Genomic DNA, 16,491 nt, shown 5'->3' with positions numbered 1-16,491 from the left:
TCTATGCAGGGGGCAAGCCCCTCTGCACCCCTCATGTGGGGGGCTGCGCCCCCACTCCCCCACCTACTTAAATATACCAATGCTGAGATCGCACTACAGTGCAGACAATGGAAAACTTCCATTTCTGCACTGTACGGAGATCTCCATTGAACCATTCCACATTGTGGCAGTTCGATTATTATGGGTTGACTATTACGTGTTTGAATATCTGACCATTCGATCACATAATATAGACCTGAGGGAGAGCATTGGAACAGGGATATTGAATCCATGTAGGGAGAAGTGTAGATGCTACCTGTGGTTGTAGATGCTTGGTCAGATGTTATGTACATGTTGAGGCTCCTTGTAATGCTCCAAGCTACTATTGAAATACTCTGAATTGTTATAAATGTGTAATAATTTATTTTTATGAATTTTTTTCCTCTGTATGTTTGCGCACTGCAGTGCAGAGTGTAGCAATGCCAAGCTGTGCTCAGATATAAACTGGTGACACCAGATACACATCTAAAAATAGAAACCAGATGTAATTAATTATCATAATTGCATATTTTGTTTTTTTAATTGCCATTTGTGTGGCGCAGAGCAGAGCGCCACAGAGCCAAGCAACATTCATACAAACATAGCTGACAGCTGACAGGCATCTAAAAACAGACACTGTAGTCAATTATTTCTTTCTGGGTATGTTTAAGCTTGTTTGTGTAATGTGGCATGGTGCTCAGCAATGTTAACAGGTAGCCTAGTAGTATATATGAAGATATGCTAGTTTTCATAATATCTAAGTAGCTAAATGGGTAGAGTTACAACTTAATGCTTTGTAGGTCCTGGGTTTGAGTCATAGTTGTCATAAGATGTCTGTAATTTAATTTAGTATATATATATATATATATATATATATATATATATATATATATATATTTACTTTTAAAAACAAATTTGTGAAATATGGCACTGCTGCACTGTGCTGAGCACTGCTTAAACATGCTGATGGCTACTACTGTTTGCATGGTGCAAAGCTTCACTAAAATCTCAGTTGTGTGAGTTTTCACACTGCTTAGCTGGTTTGCGTGCTGCTAAGTGAAGCTTGAATGTTGCTCAATGACATGGAAGAGTGGGAAAACAGCCTATATAAGGCACAATAGGTGGGAATTCTGCACCATTCTTTGGAGTCTGCTTAACTGCTGATATGCCAGGCGGTATTGGAGAGGGTGCATGCTTCTGGGTGCAGAGATGGGGTCTACAGGAGTCCAGGGTCTTTGTTGAGCTCCTGGTAAAGAATTATGAACCCAGGCTGATGCTGGGTGGATTCCAGGGCTCAGAATGTAAGGTGGAGGCCTGGGACTGGTTGGCCAAGGAACTTACCAGTGCTACTGGTATCCTCTGCACTGGTGAGCAGTGTCATTACCATTATGATGACCTGAAGAGGAGAAATCGGAGAACCTTGGACACCTGGGTCCAAGAGGCATTTGTTGGACATGCACAACAAATATGTAAGTATGTTTTCTAGTGTTTTATCAAAATGCAAGCTGAATGTCTGCAAAACTGGTATGGACAATGGTGTGCTTCTCTCCCAACAGCTGCAGCTGAGAGGACTTGCAATGTTGAGTCCCATGATAGGCGCCTGGCCAGGTTGCACCATGAGTGTGGTAAGTACGGATTTATTATGCTAACTGTATTGCAATAAGCAAGTAAGAGTAAAGCATTTACTGCAATAAAATATACAAAATAAAAACTGTAGTGCAATAAATGGGCAATTAGAACTGTAGTGCAATAAGTAAAAAACAATAATAATAGTAAAAGCAAATCATCAGGATTGTGTTGTCATAACTATTATAGTAGAGTTGTGTGCATTGCTTGTCTATGGCAAGGTTGCAGTGAAATGTAACACTGTCTCCAGGCCAATATCAGGCACATAATGCTCTCTGTTCCTCCTTTTCCAGGTAATAAAGGTATATGGTGGAGGAGGTAGTAGGTGGATGGGTATTTTTTGTGTGGTGACTTTTGGACTCAACAATCACCACCATAAAGTGTTAAGCAGCATTATTTGATTTTTAAGAAATTTGTTTTAAATAATGCAAGTATGGCTGTATTCCATGCATGTGTGTGTCTGTGTCTGCAGTCAAGTATAAGACTGTAATAGTTCTAGAATGCAAAACAAATGTCCTGTAACATGTACTGCTGAACTCATAGTATAGTCCAAGGTTGTCTCCAGGCCACTATCAGTCACACAATGCTCTCATTTTCTCCCACTTCAGGAACAAAAGGTATATGATTAAGGTAGCTCATGTTATGAGCAGATATTGTGTTTACATTTCACAGACACTTATCAGCAATACCAATAAAGTGTTAAGCAGCATTGTTGATACCTAAATAAATCTCTCCAAATATTTCCAGTACAGCTGTATTCCTTGCATGTGTGCACTAAGTTGCTGCAGTCAGTTGTTACATTATTTGCAGATACCCCCTGCAGTCATAACTATTGGGTTATATTCCCATGCCTGCCAACTAAGGCATGATAGCTGTCTAGTTTATGTACTGTACACAAACATGCCTGTCAAGTGTCATGATTTCTCATAATGTAATTAAAACTGCCTAATCTGTCTGTCACAGGATTACCAGAAAAATGATTACCTGGAATGCAATGTATTACCAAATCCGCTTACAGAACACCTTGGTAGTTATATAAGTCCACATTATGTGAAACTGTTCTGTGTAGTTGTGTACCTGCATTTCTTATTGCTTGGACCATAATGAAGTGGAAATACCCTGTAAGTACGGTAGCTGCACGTCTCCAAAAGTCCTTGGTATGATTCAAAAAAAGCAAGAGCCAGCAAAACAGTGACAATAAAGTTTATTATAGTAACATAAGGAGAACAAACAGACCGGTTTTGGCTGAAAAATTATTAAGCCTTCATCAGTGTATCAAATCATTGTAAAAAACTTTCCCCTTAAATAGTAGTTGGTCCACCTGGAGGTTGTATAAAGAAATTACACTTGTATACAAGTGTTAAAAAATATTAATTTTGTCCTGGAGGAAATAGTGCCCCTAATTTAACAATCCATGTCTTCTCTTTGTTATTAAGTAGCTGATGCCAGCCTGATTTATTGTTATTACCCTGAATTTTATCTATAATGGTGAAATGAAAGTTGACTTTGGGATGTTTCTCTGTGTGTTTGTATAATGCATTACTAAGAATCAAAAGGATTTGCTCAAATGCTAATACCCACCACATATATGAGAAAGATCTTGCTGAGCAATTCAAACAGAGAGGTTATAAAACAGGAGACATATATCGAGCCAAACATTGGGTATCTGAACATGATGGGTCTAGATTATTACAATATAAGGACAAACTGGTAAAACAGAATCCACCCATAAGACTCATTACTACCTATGGAAGGAATACAGATGTCCTTACTAACATTGTACTCAGACACTGGAACATTCTCCTAGCCAATACCTAGCTTAGGGATATTGTTGATGAGACGTGCCACTTTTCCTTTAGGAAGGGAAAAAATTTGGGCTCACACATGAGTCACTACAAACATATACGTACCCCAGATACACACTCTATACAAACATCTATAGAGGGCAGGGCTCTAGAAGGCTGTTTTCCATGTGGACACTGTACACATTGCAAAAGTATTTTCAAAACCAAGGAGTTTTCCAGCAAGAATAGTGGCAAAATATTTAATGTCACTTTTTTTGAAAATTGTCAGTTGGAATGGTTAATATATCTGGCTACATGCAACTGTTTTGCTTTCTATGTTGGCCAAACCTCTAGACCATTCAAGTTTAGAAGGAGCACTTAAGTGATATTGGGACCAAGAGAATTAGTAATGCATTATACAAACACACAGAGAAACATCCCAAAGCCAACTTTCATTTCACCATTATAGATAAAATTCAGGGTATAATAACAACAATAAATCAGGCTGGCATCAACTACTTAATAACAAAGAGAAGAAATGGATTGTTAAATTAGGGGCACTATTTCCTCCAGGACTAAATGAATATTTTTAACACTTGTATACAAGTGTAATTTCTTTATACAACCTCCAGGTGGACCAACTACTATTTAAGGGGAAAGTTTTTTACAAGGATTTAATACACTGATGAAGGCTTAATAATTTTTCAGCCAAAACCGGTCTGTTTGTTCTCCTTATGTTACTATAGTAAACCTTATTGTCACTGTTTTGCTGGGTCTTGCTTTTTTTGAATCATACCTTGGACCATACTGACCCATGCTAACAGCTTGAGAGGTATGTACATGCTACATCAGCTGTATTAAAACTGTAGTCACTGTACTCACAACTAACACTACACACCTGTAGAGTATTTATTATCAGTGTTTTCCAGGATATAGTCTGCATTGTCAGTAATGGGTGGCCATGGTGGTGCAGCGGTTAGCATTGCTGCCTTACAGCAAGAGGTTCTCCAGTTTAATTCTCGGCTGGGGTGCCTTCTGTGTGGAGTCTGCATGTCCTCCCTGTGGTCGCGTGGGTTTCCTCCGGGTGCTCTGGTTTCCTCCCACATCCCAAAGACATGCAGCAGGTGGATTGGACACTCTAAATTGGCCCTTGGTGTGAGTGTTTGTGCATGTGAGTGCCTTCTGTGGAAGGTTGGGCACCGGGCTGGCAACTCGACACTGTAAAACTACACTGCCAATCATGAGCAGACAGATGATCCGCTGTGGAGACCCCTAACCGAGAAAATGCCGTAAGAAGAAGAAGAAGAAGAAGAGTCTGCATTGTCAGTAATGGAATGTTTCTGTCTCCCCACCCATTATCTTCATTTATTTTTGTTATTTTTATTATGATTTAATTTTAACATATTTTGTTAAACTAACTATATTTTGGTAAAATGTGATTTATTATTGTTATGTTTTATTATGATTCAGTATTAACATATTTTGTAAAACTAACTTTTTTTGTGCGCCTTATGGTTTAATTCTTACTGGCATGCTGTTACCATATCGACTATTATGTTACTTAATGTTGTGTTACACATAATATAAATGAATATGTATCTGGATTAATAAATACGATGTTCCATTCTGTTAATAATAACAATGGTTTGGTTATTACTAACATTAACTTATTGCTATACCTCATTTACCACAGCACATCAAGGTAGGCTGGTTCTGGCTGATCTGCCTACCTTGCCTCCTCTGGCCGTGGCACCGGGTCCCAGCACCTCTGCTGCCCCTGCACTACCTGCACTACCTTGGCATTGGGTAGTACTGCCCCACGGGACAGGGTTGGGCCCACCTCTGGGAGCAGTGGTGGAGGGGGAGTTGTCAACCGGGCTGAACAGGACAGTCTACCATAGTTTTGACTGCCACCTATGCCGGATTGAGAACATGCAGGCCAACTTGGTGGGGCAACCTCCCCCCATGCCCAGCCTCCACCACTGCCACCCCTGGGGCAATAATGGAACAGTGCTGACAGTCCCATGGGTGGAGATGTGAGTCATGCTGATGCCTTGTGGAGACACATGTGACTTAAATTCCACAACACCCTTCCTATCCAAGGTGTTCACCCCCTCATGTGTCACACACAGCCCCTGTCTGCTGTCTTGTCTGTCTGCAAATGCATCCTCACCTACACAGCTTACCTCTCGCACAGGTACCTATGTCCCTTCCTCAACATTCCACTCTCACCTTAAAAAAATGGACTCCTGTCCCCCCAAAAAATATTGTCCCATACATAGCTCTCCATTTCACACATGTGTCCACTGGGCACATGTAATTTGGTCCAATTGGTTTGACAACACAGTTATGTTGTCCTCACCCCTCTCTCTGGGGGGTGAGAGTTCAAAGTCATGTACAAATTCTGTCAAAGTGCACAGTTGTTGCTGTACAAGAAATGGATAGATATGGTTCTTTCCTATACCCTTCCTGCACATCACTACCTGCCTTTCACTATATTTTCCCCCTGCTTGCACCCCATTTCACCACTTTTCTATCTCCCCATTTTTCTTTTCATTATATATTTTAGCACAATGCTGCACGATGTATCACACAGCTTCGCTAAGCTCAGCTAAATAGAGTTACATTGAATATATGTGTTTTTTAAAATTGGAATATACAATTACATAATAAACACCTGCATCATATTTCGAACCCAAGACCATTTCACCTGCAGACCACCACATTAACCTGCCACGCCACACAACTCTCAATTAAAACAGGTGGTTTAAACAAAACATAGTAATTGCCAGTTACAGTCATTAAGCATGTTTCAGTGGAGCTGCACACAATGCCACATTATGCAAATGTGATTAAAAAGTAATGAAAAAAATGGGAGTGTACCTTGGACTCTGGTACAATAGGGCACCACTAGAAAGCCAAAGACATAAAGATGGATGTAAGTGAGGCCTTTGATAGCAGGTAAATGTGCCCTTTTATCAGCAACATGTAGAAAGACACCTGCTAAGGCATTAACAGCAAAATACATGTTCAGCTGGGACCCTGGGGCAGAAATATATCCATATAAATTCATGCACATACTGATGGATGTAGATAATGTTTGTCACAGCCTGTATATGTGCCCATATATCTTGCAAATATTCCTGCTGTAGCAGCGACTCAGTAGGTCAGTCTGTTAAGTGCCTTGTAAATTGTACATTTTGCCATACACAGTCCTGGGTTCAAATCTAGTGGTGTGTGTAGCAGTGGAATTGTGATAAATTGAGATGCTGCCAGCCCAGCTAGCTGGAATTTTGTAAATAATTATATGTCACTTGAAAATATTAATATGATTTATATAGAAATGTGAAATAATTCTATGTTATTTGTGAATAGTAATATGATTTGTATGCTTGCCTTAAAAATATAAGAAAACGATATGTTCTGTACTGAGCTTCAAGATTGTAACCACAGTGCACCCTGCTGGAAAAGAGCAGAAATGTATATAAACTCTATGCTTGTGTAAATGTATGTTTCATAGTAGAAATTGAGATATACAGAGTTAACTTGCAAATCTCTAAGAAAACAATCTAAGTAAAGGGTTTTATAAGTTCATAGGTTCATAGGTTGGTACTAGGCTATCAGCCCTAGGGCCTATACAAGCCTAGCCATAACAATTCCCTGGCTATTTCTTCCCACATTATTTACTTTCCTGGACCCCTGTATAGCAGGGTGACTGACGTGATCCCTGGGGTGAATTTCCTTTCTCCCATCCAATCGTCAAGGTTCCTCTTGAAGAGGTCCAAAGAGGCACTCTGCTTGACATGTATGGGCAATCTATTCTAGAGTCTGGGGAGTCTCTGGGTCAGGAACCTATCCCTCCAACATGTTTTGTTTATTGTGATGACAAGGTTTAGATCCCTGGAGCGTGTAGCTCTGAGGGATTGGGATTTCTTTAAGTGTAGCATGTCCAACAGCTCTGGGTTTGACATGGCCTTGTATGTTAAGCAGAGATCGCCTCTGAGTAGACGATATGTGACAGAGTATAGCTGGAGTTTTTTAAGGCGGTCAGCGTAGGGCATCTGCTTTAGGCCAATGATTCTTTTAGTGAGGTATTTCTGAGGCCTTTCCAGTTGTTGCAGATGTCTTGAGAGGTACATACCAAATGGGGCATTGTATTCTATAATGGGTCTAATGAGGGATGAGTACAGTGGGACAATGACCTCCTTTTTCTGGATGAAAAGCCCTTTGTGATGAGGTGTGCCACATAGAAGGATTTCCTGACTGTTGTGGCGATGTGGTTATCGAAGGTGAGACCACTGTCCACCTGTGTCCCTAAGTCTCTTATCACACTTTCTGTGTTTAGTGTACTGCCACCTATATGGTAATTCATGGATACATGTTTTTTCCCAAAGGGCATAACAATACATTTCTTGACATTGAGCTTGAGCCCATGGCTCTGGCACCAAGCATCTGTTTCTGTAAGGCCCTTTTGTAGAGTATCCACATCATTTGGGGATTCAATAATGGCTCCCAGTTTGCAGTCATCTGCAAACTTTGTTAGCCAGAGTCCCTTAGTGTTGACCTGTACTTCAGAGAAGTAGATGCCAAACAAGAGCGCCCCAGGACTGAACCCTGAGGTACTCCACTTGTCACTTGTCTGGAGCTGGATTTGGAGTCGGCTACTTTTACAGTGTGGGTTCTATCAGTAAGCCATTTAGCAACCCATTGGGTGACATAGGGATTAATGCCCAACTTAGTAAGTTTATCTATGATTTCAGAGTGGGAGATGGTGTCAAAGGCCTTGGCAAGGTCTAGATAGGCTGTGTGGACCACCTTACCCTTGTCCATGGCTCTGGAGACTGATTCAAAGAAGTCAATCAGGTTCAGGAGACAAGATTGGCCCTTCACAAACCCAAACTGGGTGGGGTCCAGTGTTTGAAGGTTGCCAATGTCTTTGTTTATAAGTTCCATGATAATACACTCCATGGCCTTGCAGATAAGGCTTGTCAGACTGATGGGATGGTAGTTTCCGGGATCCAAGGTGGATCCCCTTGTGGATTGGGATAACTGTAGCTCTAAGCCACTCAGTGGGCATGAAACCTGAGGTGAGGCTATGATTAAACATGACACTTAGGTGAGGTGCCAGTTCATATTGTAGTTCATGTAGTACACAGCCCGGGATGTCATCTGGTCCCATGGATGCTGTATTCTTGGCTTTAGAGAGTGCGTTTTGTACCTGTGTGGCCATTATTACTGGAATTTGGCAATCTTCCGGTATTGAGATGGGCCATTTAGGGGGTGAGAGTGGGGTGAAGTTGGCACTGAATCCATCTGCCAGGATATTGGCAATATCCTTCAGATCAGTATATTTAATGCCATTCTGTTTTAGCTCAGAGCAGATCTGAGCATTGCCATTTAGATTCTTGACATAATTATAGAATGCTTGTGGTTGTCTTTGGAATCTTTGGCAATTTTATTTTCGTAACTAGCTTTGGAGGATTTTATGAGGCATCTCAGTTTCTTACTGAGGCTAGTAAGGGAGTTTTTTGCATCCTGGGATTTTCCTCTTTTCTGCAAAAGTTTCTTCCTTTTGTTGTAAAGTTTGTTTATGGCAGGGGACCACCAGATTGGCTTCCTTTTTTTGGATGAGAGCATTTTGGTTCTATTTGGGATGGCACGATTCATGCATGAGTGGATGTGCTCGTACAGTGCCATAGTGTAGGATTCAGCAGTTGAACTTTCAGTTCCCATCTGCATGGGTGTCATGAAGTTTGTCACTTCTGACTTGAGTAGCATGAAGTTGGCTTTGGAGAAGTTTTTTATGGTGGTTTCTTTACTGGGGGGTGGGGTGGGATGTGGATGTTAAGGGTGATTAGCTTATGGTCAGACCTGACTAACGAGGGGTGACCATAGGTATGGAGCATTGATTTCCCATGTTGGTAATGACCAGGTCTAGGATATTGGAGCCCTGGTGGGACTATGGATTAGTTGATCCAGGGCGTTGGAAATTATGAATTCCAAGAACCGTTAAGCAAAGGTGTTGGGACATGAGTAGTTTTCCCAGTTAATGGCAGGGTAGTTAAAATCACCCAGTATTAGGGTGTTTGGTTCTATCTTAATATTTTCCAGTATGTTTAGAAAGGTGTAGTGAGAATCTTGGGGTATGGTGGGGATCTGTAGCAAGCTACAATTTGGATTGCAGTCTTACCTAGTGTTAGTTGCACTTGGAGAATTTCAGACACATTGTGTTGGCCAACTAGCCTGGTGGTGTGAATATCCTTGGTGAATATTGACACTCCTCCACCTTTAGTGTTTTGGTCCTGGTTTGGTGGCCGAAAAGTGTGGTAAGAGTTGTAGCCTGGTATTGCAGGGGTGCTCTCTGGAGCCTTGAACCAGGTCTCAGTTACTGCACAGATATCGATGTTCTCCATTTTTAGGAGTGCCTCGAGAGAGTGCATTTTGAGGTTTAGACTTCTAGCATTGAGTAGCATTACCTTCAGATTTTGCATGCTTGTACCTGTTATGGTGGTGGTTTTGTCCTTTGAAGTTTGCCTAAAAAAGGCACTATAGGGGTGGCAAGAGCCTTAGCCAGTAACCTGAATCCCAGGGGTGACAGGTGCAGACCATCTCTGGCAAAGCATCGTGGTCTGTCAATCATGTCATCCCAGGTAGACAGATACTGGATCCCCTTTGAATGACACCATAAGCTTAGCCAATTGTTGAAGTCAATCATTTTATCCTTATATTGTGGTATCATTCTGCAGGATGCTACTCAGGGCTAGGGTCATACCTGCCTGGACCACATGATCCGAGAGCTCTTCCATGTCTCTTTTCATGTAGTCCAGGGAGGTACGTCTCAAGTCATTCACTCCAACATGGACAATGACAGAGTCATATTTGTACTTGTTGTGGAGTGACTTGAGTGCATGCGTTATGTGGCGGATCCTGGCACCCGACAGGCAGCTGACTGTAATTTTCTCCTTATTCAACCTGGTGAGAGGGACATCAGTGTGCCGGACTATAGAGTCACCTATGACTAAAGTGTTAGGTACATTGTCTTGCCTTAGGGGCTGTTGCTGGGTGGCACACTGGTGTTGTGAAGTATGTGACACATTGGTTGTGATTGGTGTTTGTTTGCATTTCAGCTTCAGAGGTCTTTGTTGCTTAGGCAGGTTACAGTTAAGGGCCTCTGCATATGTGGATTTAGTGTTGCTATATGTGGGTGTTTGTGGTGCAGGTTTAGAAGGGCTATGTGTTGCTTGAGGTGTAGTGTGGGTGTTAACCTTCTCCTCTTGACTGTTTAGCACAATCTTGGGTGGAGAAAGCTTTGCTTCCATTTTGGCTATGTAAGTGCATCTCTCACAGGTTGTAGTGTTGGGTGGTAGGAGAAGAGGGTTGTCTGTGTACATGAGGCAATTGCTGCATTGCCCCAGTATGCCCAGATTCACCAGGTGGACAGGAGAAATCACCGGAAGCTGATCCTTGGACATGCCTGGTTTGGGGCTTTTTTTTTCTTTGTAAAGTATAGGAGCTGTTTCCTTAGCAAGGTACTTTGCAATTATAGGCTGTTTACTGCCTACTATTAATTTCTCCTTGTTAACAAGGAGAGTTCAGTGTTTGTATGAGTTTAAGGCTTCCTAGTGCTTTCCAGCAGGTATTAGAGAAAGTGCTAGTCACAGGGATGCTTAAAGGTAAGATTGAAAAGAATACATTCTGCAGTCTGCACTAGAGAAGTTAGATGTGAAAGTAGGTAACTTGAGTTTTACCTGTTTAAAAAGTTAAGGTTTAGTGGAGAGTTACTATTTTTAAAACAGCAAGATGGACTGAAAGGGGTGGTCACTTTTGTATTTTGGTACTATGAAATACAGTAGGATGGCCAATAAATTTAAATAATTGAAGGGGTGGGATTTCAAAAGTGATGATTTTGTGATTACTCACATAAGCCAGTGAAAGTAGAGAGAAATGAGATATATGGTCAGATTAACATAAGAGGTGGCAACTAGAAAGACAGTGGTATTTAACAAGACAACTTAAATGGGTGGGGCCAGGGGAAAAATTCTGCCTGACTCAGAACAGAGAGAGCTGTGGTCTCTTTTGAAGTTTTAATATGCTGTTAAAACAGAATGCAGGCAAAACACAAGGTAAAGAAAACAAACTACAGTATTCAAAATATAGAAAGGCAATACAGTAATACAAAAATAACAGCAAACTAACCTTTCCTTCACAGCAAAGTGTAGCAGAGTCTGGATGAGCCTTTCTGGTAAAGCTCTGAAATGTTTTAGTTTACTCCTTAAATAGAAATTTTAGTTCCTAGATCCACCCCCTCTATTAACAAGTGATTAACCTTAAGTGACCTCTTCTGTCTTATGAATGAGTCCTTAATTAATCAGTTCTTATTTCTGCCTGACTCAGAACAGAGAGAGCTGTGGTCTCTTTTGAAGTTTTAATATGCTGTTAAAACAGAATGCAAGCAAAACACAAGGTAAAGAAAACAAACTACAGTATTCAAAATATAGAAAGGCAATACAGTAATACAAAAAATAACAGCAAACTAACCTTTCCTTCACAGCAAAGTGTAGTAGAGTCTGGATGAGCCTTTCTGGTAAAGCCTGAAGTGTTATAAAGTTAGTTTATCTCAGCTAAGAGACAGGATGTCTAGGCTAGGGGCTTCTTTCTATTGTCTGGAAACAGAGGTAATTACAGGTTTCCAAGGTAATTGTTTTATGACTTTCAATTTCTGGCAAGCGTCTAAGAGAGAATTTCCAGCTTATGAGAGATAAGGATTTTTAACAGCGACATGTTAGAAATGTAAGTTCCTACTAGCCTAGGAAACTTGGGCAGAGGTGCCAAAGAAAGATATAATTTGAGATGATTCAGCAGTAATGTGTATTTTAACTTAGGAACTATCTCAGAGAAAAAGTCAGGGCATTTTGTATTTTGTTCTGGACCTGTTAACAACTCACCAGCACTTGCCTTGCTCTGTAAGTAAGTTATTTAGAACATAGTTTCTCTTAGCAATAGATAATAATATAGCAAGATTAGTGTAGATGTTTTCTATATTTATGTGAGAATGTCCTACTATGTTATTTTAAAGTATTTCCTGTGATTCTGAACTCTATTATCACTGTGCTGAGTTAATGAGTATTGTCTTGTACTTTTATTATTTATTATTAAATATATTTAAACCTTTTAATTGTGGCTGGTTTGCTGTCAGATATTTAAGCTCTTAGAGTACTTGCATGTATTTGGTAACACTGGACAGGCCACTCTGGAATAGCCTTGGTTTGGTCACACTTACCATTTGGATAATAGTAACATTACACAGTAAGATTGGGCACCCTTTGGTAAGGGCCTTTATAGTAGCTGATAAGTAGTGGTTGGTGGCAGTTATAACTACCATATAGTTTGGACAGAAGGAAGCATAGCTAATGAACCTGTGCCAGACTTCCCCAGGAGTGTCTGTGTGTTTCTAAATAATTCAAATCTCAAACTGTGTGGGTGTCAGTTACTTGGGCAGGGACATGAGGCACTGGTTGGACAGAGAGGGTGCTGGAGGCTTTGGCTTAACCACTCAGCTGAGATCCTAACCCTATAGCTTTGCCAGTGGGAAGTCTTATTGGGGATCTGGAAAGAGAGGGGGAGAAACCAGCCCCAGACTGACTGTGATCTCTGTGTGATCTTAAGGGAAATTGTACTTTACTGTGTGTGTACTGTTCATCCTCCTAATGTGTACGTCCCTCACTGGTATTAGTGGAGAGGATTGAGGCTCCTTGATTACTGGGCCAGTTCAGGGGCATCACAGGATTTATAATATTGTGTAGTCAGCAAATAATGACTGAGTTATGCACTCTTTATCCTCACAATGCATATCAAATGAAATGTTTGCATTTCACTGATGGAAGTCACAGGCCTGCAGATAGAAACACACTTCACATATCCCTATAACAAAAGGATAAGTGCATAAAGTGAAACATCATGCATTAATATGCATTCGCAGAGAAATTCAACTCAGGTACTGCAAATGAGGGCCACTAATATCAGAGTCCACCACAAAACCCTTTCAAACTCACAGTGCTGATTAGCACAGCTGCACACCTAACATGCACATTTGAAGTACCTGCTTGTAACATGGACTGTCCTCATACAAGCTCCAAATTACTACCAGACTGTAACACATGGCCTGACAGTCACTCAAATGGTGGACATATTGTTATATTTACCCCCCATGTTGCTCAAGGACACAATGAACATGTGGCCTAGTACTCTGTTAGTGATACCGTTGCCTAACATACTTACCTTAAACACATGCCTTAATTGGATTGGAAAGGGTAGCCTCTCTCTGGATCTGCCTCTACAACAAGGCTAACACAACTCCCACAATTACTTCTACAACTTGTCATCCTCCAAAGTGTTCACACTCTCTGCTTATGCCTATCACCTGCAGCTGCAGCCTGTAGCACACTCATCTCTATGTAAAAGTTGCTGCTACAAACCTACCCTCTGCAATGAAGTAGTCTTCTTACCCCAGTAATGTCCAGCACAACATATCAAAAAGGGCCCCTAATCTACATGAAGGCCTTATATATTGTACTGTGGTTGCATGTGATTGGCTGATGATGGTGCAAGTCAGCTGTGTTGGCTGCAATTATCATTTCAGAACCACATATTGGTTAAGAGACAATCACCTGCTGATGAGACGTATGTTAAAAAAGCAAGCAGCTCGCTATGGGAACCATTCTGTATGAGACTTTCCTTACACAGACCATGCATATACAAAGTATTAGCTATCAATGTATATCAGCAGAGGAGTACTGCACTCCATCAGCTATGTAATCATCTTGTTTACATCAGGATGCAGATGCCAACTGCACACATTTATTCTAACTGTACACATTAGACTCATATCTATGCCTTGAAGGTATGACCACACTGATAGATGTGATGGTATTGTCACGACACTACGGAGTGACATATATGTCATCTGTGCAGAGTTTACACAAATGTCAACAGTGTACCTCACTGTTGCTGATGAAATTACAGTGTAATGATATGTTATTTTCATGTAACTACAGCTGTTAGTGGGAAGAGTACTGTCCTCATGTCCTACTATATGAGGTTGGGTTTTCAACAGGTCTGTCAAAGTGAGGATAGTGTATAGAGCCTTACATATATCACAACATAGTACTACAGATCATAATAGTGCAGGTATTAATGTATTGCTTTTTCCTTTCTTATCGCAGGTGACTGGAGGGGTTGGTGTCTGTCCCCTACACAACCTGATGTGAGTATCTCCTCAGACTTTGATGATGATGGTGGCCACAGTGTGGCACAGATGGGGGTTTCAGGAGCTGACTCTGTCCCAGAGGTTGACATCCCTCTTCTGCCCTCATTATCACTGCACAGAGTCAGTATGCCCACACATATACATTCCCTGGAGGGCACAGATATTGGACAGTCAGAGGGTGGGGACATTGAATAGGAAAGTGTGGCAACTATGGCTCCAGTGAGTGTAGACACTGGCCATAGCCAGAGATCTGGCAAGGTCCCACACAGGTGGATTGACAGGGGCACTTGTAGGAGGCCTTCTGTTTATCCACCACCTGTTGCAGGTGTCACATCAATGGTCACTAAGCACATATTACAGGCCATCATGGAGGCACAGGCATGTTCTGAATGGAACACCAGATGAATGCTTAGGGTTATGGATGCAGCACAGTCTGACATCTGTGACTGCCTCCGCCACATTGGAGACAACCTGGATTGGTTCACTGATGCAGTGGACAGAAAGTGGACTAAGACAATGTCTGTCTTGGACTGCACATTGTGGTGGAATGTGTGGTTGGAGTTGAGCGTCAGACTCATGGACATAGGTCAGGAACCCCATCTGCTGAGAGTCCATGTGGCCATAAACAATCACACTCCTGTTGTGACAGTACATCCAGTGCTACAGAGAGGAGTGTGCTATACACACCACAGTGTGGCAGGCCATGAGCCTGTGGTCCTGTGGGGGACACATTCCCAGTGGATAGCAGTTACCATCAGGTACTAGCACCACTTCTGACCTTGGGCATGGAGGTGCAAGTGCAACTCCTGGCAGACCCAGTTTCCATGTTCGGGGCCAGAGATAGTGAACTGACAACTCTACCATATACGATCCAAAGCTGTCCAACATACACACCTGTAGGGCTAGCACTGAGTGTGAGTGTGTACACGGACACACTCACACACCACTGTCAAATGCAGGTCACCTACAGACACACATGCCACCTTTCCATGGTCCATCTTACCTGCTTCCTTTCCTGACTCACACACATGCTGTCAACCATTTGGGTTAGCCTAGGCCTCCTGAACCCCCACAGAACACCCTGTGCAAGTGACGATACCTGTGTCACATCCCTGCCATCCTTGCATACCTCTCAACCATACCAAATTCCTCAGAATTTACCATTTTTTAGGGAAAGATGATGGGGTGCCACGAATTTCTGAGTGGCCCCTTCAGTTCCTGATTTTTCCATTTTATTTACACTTTTAAAGTGCATCATCTGACGTCAACACGTTATCACTATTTGTCAAGGAGCCGCCCTCTACTCTCAAGTAAACATCAGCTGAACTGGCTCCCCATGAGTACTATGTCTTCTGGTTTATATTAGGTGCCAAAACCAAATACAAAATGCAGTAACTGCACTTTTGCATACACCCAAGTAAGTGGAAAAGACACACCAGGCTATCAGGGACACTTCACAAAAGTTTATGAACTTGCCTGTAAGGCTGTAACCTGAGCAATATTCCATTCACCTGATAAAATATAACTCCAAACTAAAAAAAAGCGAATATGGTTTGCCAGTAAAATACAAGAAAACAGTTTCATTTACAAACGTTAAAACCAAATTTTATTTCACAAATAAAGATAAGTGCTTTCATCTCTTATATTAAGGAACTTCTTCATATCTGGTTTTAACATCTATGAACGGAACTGTTTGTTTTATTGTATTTTATCGGGAAAACCACATTCGCTTCTTTTTTTTTTCCATAAGGTAGGATAACCCATAAGTAAGCACAGATCACAGGGTGAGCACCTAAT

The sequence above is a fragment of the Protopterus annectens genome, chromosome 12.part0 (assembly GCF_019279795.1).
Source record: "Protopterus annectens isolate FY-2018-M chromosome 12.part0, PAN1.0, whole genome shotgun sequence".
Lineage (NCBI taxonomy): Eukaryota > Metazoa > Chordata > Ceratodontiformes > Protopteridae > Protopterus > Protopterus annectens.
This window is presented reverse-complemented; position numbering follows the sequence as displayed.